Source organism: Sipha flava, unplaced genomic scaffold (genome assembly GCF_003268045.1).
Source record: "Sipha flava isolate LNK unplaced genomic scaffold, YSA_version1 19077_pilon_pilon, whole genome shotgun sequence".
Classification (NCBI taxonomy): domain Eukaryota; kingdom Metazoa; phylum Arthropoda; class Insecta; order Hemiptera; family Aphididae; genus Sipha; species Sipha flava.
The window spans coordinates 1-6,671 of record NW_020272579.1 but is presented as its reverse complement, the minus strand read 5'-3'; the positions used below and the strand labels follow the sequence as shown (position 1 = coordinate 6,671).

Below are 6,671 nucleotides of genomic sequence, written 5' to 3'. Positions count from 1 at the left end.
TTTGAGTTAAATATGTTATCTATAAAATAATTTAATAATATATTAGTAAGTAAATATATAATATATATTATATCAGTTAGCAGTTGCTTATCGATATTATTATAATACATTTACAAAATTAAATAGGTATAGGTACTCTTTATACCTTTCCAGTGTGAATAGCCTCTTGTAAACTAGCACAATCTTTAGCAGAATAAGGTGATTTAATTTCTAAAATTGTTTTATCATCTATAATTCCATCTGAAATAAATTAAATTTTTTAAATTAAATATAAATTAAATTAAATTTATTTACCTGGCGATGCTCCTAGATATATATATATATATATATATATATATTACATATTGTCTATAAACAACCCGCAATGGTTTACTTTTAAATTTGTCACTTCTTCAAATTTTTCAATAGCCAACTTTTCCATACTATTTCCATACCTGCATTGTACTGGCTCTTTGCTATTAAAAGTAGATGAATTATATAGTAATTCATAAACTATGTTCTTGCATGATGTTGTGGGTCTCATTTTAATAATTTTTCCAAAATTGGACGCTGTTAGTCGATTTCGCCTTTCAGAATACCATTTTTAATTACAACTTTGGTCTCGTGTTTCTAGCTCTAATTCTTCACCTTCTTTTTGTGTCAACGTTAAATTTTTAATAAATTGTTGTTTTTTTCTATCATGAGCTCAGTGGTCATCCTTTCCTCTGGTGCTAAAGGTTCTGCAAGACCATCAAATTCATCAGGACCGGTACATTTGGTTTTTTTTGAACGCCGCATTGGAAATTGAAGTCTTCTTTTGACACAGTACACATTATTTTTATTTTTCATTGCTAGAAATTTTTTTCCTACCATGCCTATAATCAAAAATAATGTACTATGTAAATAATAAGGTAAAATACAATGAAACATAATGAAAAACACATAACCATTTGTTTTATTAATTTGACATTTGGCAAAAACAATTTTAATTCATTACCTGGACTTTTTTTCATAATATTTTTGTGAATCGCTCTTAAAAAATAACCTCCTGAGTTAAATGAAATGATTGCGGCTCTTATTCTCGTATTGTACGACTGTTTTAATGAAAAATTTATTCTCTTTCCACCAATATATTTATTTACCACACTGTTAAATTGCTCGCACACATTATTGTTAACATCAAGGATAAGACTGCTTGCATGGTCAACTACTCGTTTTATTATTATCGACATTTCACCCACTAGACCGCACTTTTCTGCTTCTGGGACACGATTTTCTTCAGTATTATTTTTTTTACAAAAATAAGCTGCACATTTTTCATGCTGTCCCAAAATATGGTAAGGACTGTTCAATATGTCTTCTTTAAGTTCTTTTTTTTATTAAAGTAAAAAAAAAATTGTTAATTTATATTCTAAAATGTATTAAAAAAAAAAGTGGTATACCTTTTATTTTTTGGGATTCTGTTTCTAATAACTCTTTACGATATTTTATTGCCATCCTAATTGCCATACTGAATTTTATTATATTTAAACTTATAAATTTTCTCAATAGTACAGGATATTTACAATTTTTAGTAATTTGCATTATTTTAGTGCTGTAGTTTCTCAACAAGTGATTTCGGCATTCAATTTTTTTTACAAGCTGGTGAGGTCCATATGGAACTATTTCATTCAGGCGTTTGACTACACTGCTATCACGATCTCCTATAATTTTAAGTATTGTTTATGCTTTATGATATTGACTATTTAAATTTAAGGAAAAATAATAATACCAATTAATCTACTATATTTTAACCCGTGCATTTCAACACTTTTGGCAAATCCTTCTGCTATACCGCCTGCTTCTATTCCTGTCGCACTTTTACGCCAGTTTAAAAAGCAATTATGTTCGTTAGCCTTTAATTTGAATGTACTTGATCTCTCACATATACAGCAGTAACGGTTTCTTATCCCCACGAATAAAATTTTGTTTGAACGAAACTCTATAATCGTAGCCTTTAAAAACCAATATTTTGTGTCAGATTATGAAGTTAAAAATATAATTTCATTAAAAAAGTATAAATCTAATTGGATGATTAATTAATTAATTAGGTATTTTAACTTACTGCTCCCAATAACGCATCGTATTTCGTTTTATAACTGCGTTTTCCCCATTGACCATCGGCAACTACTGGACACATAGGAATTCCATCCGAGTCAATATCTCCAGCTTCTAATGCTAATCGCTTTTCCTCAATACCAGCAAGTTGCATTTGTTCCCAAGCAGATTCTTCAATGACTTTACTGATTTTAGAAAAATGCGACTCATATGTATTACTACAAAATGCAGGTATATCCAAAATAGCAGAAAATTCTTTTAACTGTGAATAGCCAATTCCAATTCCAATGCTTGTATTAGTAGCTGATTGGTTTATTGGTATGTAGTCCCAATTTTTTTCCGAATCTAATCTAATTGTAATGGAGCACATTTTACATTTAAAAATCCACGTTGAAGCGTACCCAGAACGAATTTCTTTTATATACTCGCAATCAATAAACCTTTTTATTTTTTTTACAGTAACCGATGCATGGGGTGGTACTGGCCTTCTGGTCATTTCACCCCCACACACCATCATTTATTGGATAAAACAAAATAAATTTTTACATACAAAACAAAACCAATTTACAAACTTAATTTAATACACATACGTGTGGGCCTCTAACCGCCCTGCTGTTTTGCTATTTAACATACAAAAATAATAACTTAACTAGTTTTAAAATGTTCTTGTGTTTTTATTGACCTGCTGCGATCTGCCTCCTTCTTTCTCCTTTTTTGTCATGATGGTGTAGACCATGTTGTCAATGATGTTCCAGCTCCTCGTCGATGACAGCATGCATGTTACCATGTTATCAGGGTTGAGCTTTATTCCTAGGGTTACCTCTGTTTGGTTCCTTATTTGGTGCCATGCATCGCAGATGAAGATAGAGTGCATCGCGTCGTCACTTGGGTGGCCGCAGTACCAACACTCTGGGCTATTTAATTTCCCAAAACTGTGGAGGTATTCTGCGAAACATCCATGGCCACTCAGAACCTGCGTTAAATGGAAATTGGTAGTTCCGTGCTTTCTTTTTGTCTGTGTGTTCAAGTCTCTAATGAGGGAATAGGTCCATCTGCCTTTGGGACTATTATTCCATCTGGTTTGCCAGGTGTGCAGAGCTTCTTCGGTTTGTTGATTTCCTCTGTGGTCATGGATGTTTCTCCTTTCAGTGGCCATAATGTCTAGAGGGGGGATGCCGGAGAGTACTCCTAAAGCTTCGCCGGATACCGTACAGTAAGCAGAGGCGACCCTTAGGCATATTCTCCTCTGGATTTTTAAGAGCGCGGTCCAGCCTGATTTGCTCATGTCCTGTGCCCAAACTGGTGCTCCATACAATAGAATTGAGTGCACGACGTTGCTGAGTAGCCTTCTCTTACGTGCTTTCGCAGCACTTATGTTTGGCATGATTTTTGCTAGATTTTGTGTGACTTTTCGCGTGTTCTGAGAACGACCACTTGCTGTCAATCTGTATACCTAGGTATTTTAGGCTCTTACAGGTTGTGACTTGGTGGCCGTCAATGATGATGCGCATGTCATTATAAGTTCTGGATTTGGTAATTACCATTGCCTCACATTTATGAAGTGCAAGCTTCAGTCCAGATTCAGTCAGCCAGTCCTTGACTTTCTGAGCTGAGATTGTTAACAGTTGTTCTAGCTGTATGCTGTCTTTGGCTTCGGCCACTAATGCCACATCATGTGTGAATGCAAGAAATTTAACGCAAGACGGGAGTCTAGTTTTCAGAAGTCCGTCATAGAGTATGTTCCACAAGGTTGGTCCTAAGGCCGAGCCTTGTGGGACTCCGCAGGTTACGTCGATCTCTGTAGTACCCCCGTTGCCCGCTTCGATTTGGAGTCTGCGGTTTTCTAGGTAGCTACTAACCATTTGCTGCAGGTATTTAGGAACTTCTTTTTCGTACATTGCGTTCATTATTCCAGACCATGGCGCAGAGTTAAATGCGTTTTTAATATCCATGGTAAGTAGGCCAATTTATGAGTTTGTGGATTTTATGGTCGTCTTCAGTGAATTCAGTGCGTCTATCGTCGATCTGCCTTTACGAAATCCAAATTGTTTCTCGCTTAGGCCTTCGGTATCGTCTAGATGGCGCCGCAGTCGAGTGTCCAGAATTTTCTCAAATAGCTTTCCCAGGCAATTCAGTAGGCACAAGGGCCTATAAGATGATGGATCTCCCAGGGGTTTGTCTCCTTTTCGTAGGAGTACAAGTCTGGCAGTTTTCCACGTTCGGGGGAATGTACCCTCTACCAAGCATGTGTTATAGACGCTGAGGAGTACTTTGGGGTTGAGGGCGACGATTTTTTTAACTACCTCGTTTGGGATGCCGTCGATTCCCGGGGCTATCTTGTTCCTCAGTTGACTTGCTGCGGTTTTTAGCTCTGTAAGGTCCACTTCCCATCGGGTCTCGTCCAGCCGTTGGCTATGGAGCCACGTGTTAGTTTCTCTTCTCGGATGTTGAGGAAATAGTCCATTAACGATGTGTTCTACGCGCCCTGGGGTGTTCAGTTCTGGGATGGGTGGTGGTCTCGACAATTTCCCATTACCAGTTTATATGGTAATCCCCATGTGTCTTTTTCGACGAGGTCACATAGTTTCTTCCATGCATCCTCCTTCGCTTTCTTTATGGCGTGTACTAGGTTCCTCTTCGCTGCTTTCGCATTTTCTTCTTCGGTTGTACTGTTTCCAGGACCAGCCCGTTTCCTTTTCCGTTGGAAAACTCTGCGCAGATGGTTAGCAGTCTTGCGAAGTGAGCCGAATTCAGGGGTCCACCAGTGGACTGATTTCCTATTCTAACTACTGGATGGAGCTACAATACGACATTCATGGATGGCTTCTGTTAGAGCTAAGGCGCATCTTTCGGTATTGTTGCGGGTGCTAATTTGATTGAATCTATCGGATACCAGGGCTGATTCTAGTTTTTTTAGGTCTATTTTCGGAGGTCTGGGCTTGTGAGTGTTTTTGTTTGCGTTCCCAAGGTGTACGTCGAAAGTTATGTAAAAATGATCACTGAGAGATTCTTCTTTTAAGACTTTCCATCCCAGAACCTTGCTGGCTAAGTTTGGCGTTGCTATGGTCAGATCAATTATGCTGCCTTTGTAGAATGTGCTGCTGTTGCCTTTATTACAGATGATTAAGCCGAGCGCGTTGATTAAGTCGGCAAGGGCTTCTCCACGGTTTTCGCTCTTAGGTGATCCCCAGTCCGTATGTTTGGCGTTAAAGTCTCCGGTTATGATGGCTTCAGATCGCTCGCTTCTTATGCTTTGTTCTAGTCTGTTTAGGAAATCCATGTAGTCTGTAAACGTCGAGTTGGGTGACCAATAGCACGAGTATAGTCTTATACCATGTGCCGTGACCCACCTGAAGCCTGCTTCTCCAGTGCCTTCGTTGTCAAGTCTTATTCGGTTTGCATTTACAATTGTAGCTTTACCCGTTGTATCCGTGTGCCAGTTTGTGTCCTCGTTTCGGTTTGGTTCGCTTAGGAATATGAAGTTGGTCGATTTCTCAGCCGCAACCTGGTGGAGAAGGGCCTGAGCTGCTTTGCAGCAGTTCAGGTTAATCTGGATGCATTTGATCATTCCTTTTGTTTTTCTGGGTTGTTGCCAGTTATGGCTGCAACCCTATTCTCGATTTTTTGATCGGATTTGTTTCCGGACATGGCAATTCGATAGGCCACGCATTTACCGCTACCCGGGAAATGATCTGTGGGCTCTTTTATGTCTCGGCAAGCTATGCACATCGGTGGGTTATTGCAATTTGATGCTTTGTGCCCCTCTAAGGAACATAGGCAGCAGGCTTCTGAGCGATCTGGTCCTTTACAGAGATGTCTCGTGTGGCCGTATCCTAGGCATTTGAAGCATTTTGTTGCTCTGACTTTGAGCTTTACTCTGGCGTTTACCCATCCTACTTTTATGCGGCCTTTTTCAGCAATTTTGCGGGCATTTGCAGCTTTCAGCCTGACAATTGCCCTCTGTGTACCCATGAACGAGTGTCGTATATTTCTAATTTTGACCGTTTGGTCGTCCGCAGGTAGTCCAAGTACACTTCGTATGCTGTTTTCCACTTCGGCTTCAGTTGTCACACAATCCAGGTCCTGTACCTCGACGTCTTCGAGCGACACGAGACCTCGAACTGTTGCTCGTGATCCCAGTTTTGTTTTCAGTGCCTCTTCTAGCGCTGTTCTCTCCATGTCCTTTGCCTTTATTTTAATTAATATTTCTCCATTTCGGTTTTCCGAGATGGAGGATATTTGAGCTCCAGTCTTTTTCTATTTAAATAATGAAGTATATGACTTTAAAAACCGCCAGTGCTAAATATGGAGTTGGATTTTAGCATCCTGAGTCAGGAATCATCCATCAAGTAAAAATAAGATATTAACAATTCTATTATAACATATTATGATATTTAACAGTTGTACTTCCAATTGATTTATTAAAATAAAAATATAATCATATTTTATTTAGATTGTTCTTGAAAATTATGCTTTCCCTGGTTTGTTAATGATTGGTACTGACTCCCACACACCGAATGGTGGTGGTCTTGGTGGTTTGTGTATTGGAGTCGGTGGCGCAGATGCTGTCGACGTCATGGCCGACATATCATGGG

At 38.6% G+C, this 6,671-nt stretch overlaps 1 pseudogene; it reads right to left on the bottom strand.

Moving 5' to 3' along the window:
- Nucleotides 1-145: 145 nt before the first annotated feature.
- LOC112681398 lies at nucleotides 146-2,572 on the bottom strand (annotated as a pseudogene).
- Nucleotides 2,573-6,671: the final 4,099 nt, after the last annotated feature.